At 39.5% G+C, this 789-nt stretch overlaps 1 protein-coding gene across 1 annotated transcript in view; it reads right to left on the reverse strand.

Annotated features, from left to right (window-relative positions):
* Positions 1-789, reverse strand: part of LOC102758459 (myosin-8-like) — a 25,130-nt gene that overhangs the window by 10,200 nt on the left and 14,141 nt on the right. The gene's annotated exons all lie outside the window — the stretch shown is intronic.

Consider the following 789-nt stretch of genomic DNA (forward strand, 5'->3'; position numbering starts at 1 on the left):
ATGCAGCTGCTACTAGACTGTTTCTCTTTGTGATACTGTAGGATGATCCTGATCATGTTCTAAATTCAAGTTGAGGCATAAAGTAATCAAGAAATTCCTGGCAATCTGCTATGTTAAGAAGGTTGGGGGTATACAGGATTGCGAGAGGAATTGATATGCACATTTATCAGTGAGCCTCCATATCAGCCTTTGAGTACATAAAAGAATAAAATGTGCTCCTTAGAGCCAGGTGCTGGATATAGTGGTGTGGGACAGATTCTAACTAATTCTTAAAGGACGAGAGAAAAATTCAGGAAAGAATTGAAGAGTGTGGGGGAAGAAAAACACCTCTTTTTCCTTCTGTAATCTAGAAGAAGGAGTTGTTACACCCAAAACTTGATAAAGAGAACAGTCTTAACAGGAAAAATATATGATTTTGTGATGAGTAAATTATGCCAGACCAATTCAATTCAAACCAAGTGAAAGGCAGTCTTAAAAATCACGCATTAGGGTTGATGGAAGCATTTCTAAAAGGATTGGTTCAGGAGCGAGCAGTGAACAGGCTGGATGGAGGAAAAGAGAGTTGGCGGCAGGCAGAGCAACTCGGTGCTGCTGCAGAAATCTGGGTATGACATGGTGGGCACTGACTGTGGAGGTGGACTGGAGAGAGAAAGTCTGAGTTTTGGAGATCAATAACAAGCAATAATTTAATAAAATTCGATGTAGAATATTGCAGTTGTCAGCTGTATGTATTGTGATTCATGATCTATGGACATCTAGAAGTTGAAGAAACTTTCAGAGAAAAAATCC

Source organism: Myotis davidii, unplaced genomic scaffold (assembly GCF_000327345.1).
Source record: "Myotis davidii unplaced genomic scaffold, ASM32734v1 scaffold37, whole genome shotgun sequence".
NCBI lineage: Eukaryota > Metazoa > Chordata > Mammalia > Chiroptera > Vespertilionidae > Myotis > Myotis davidii.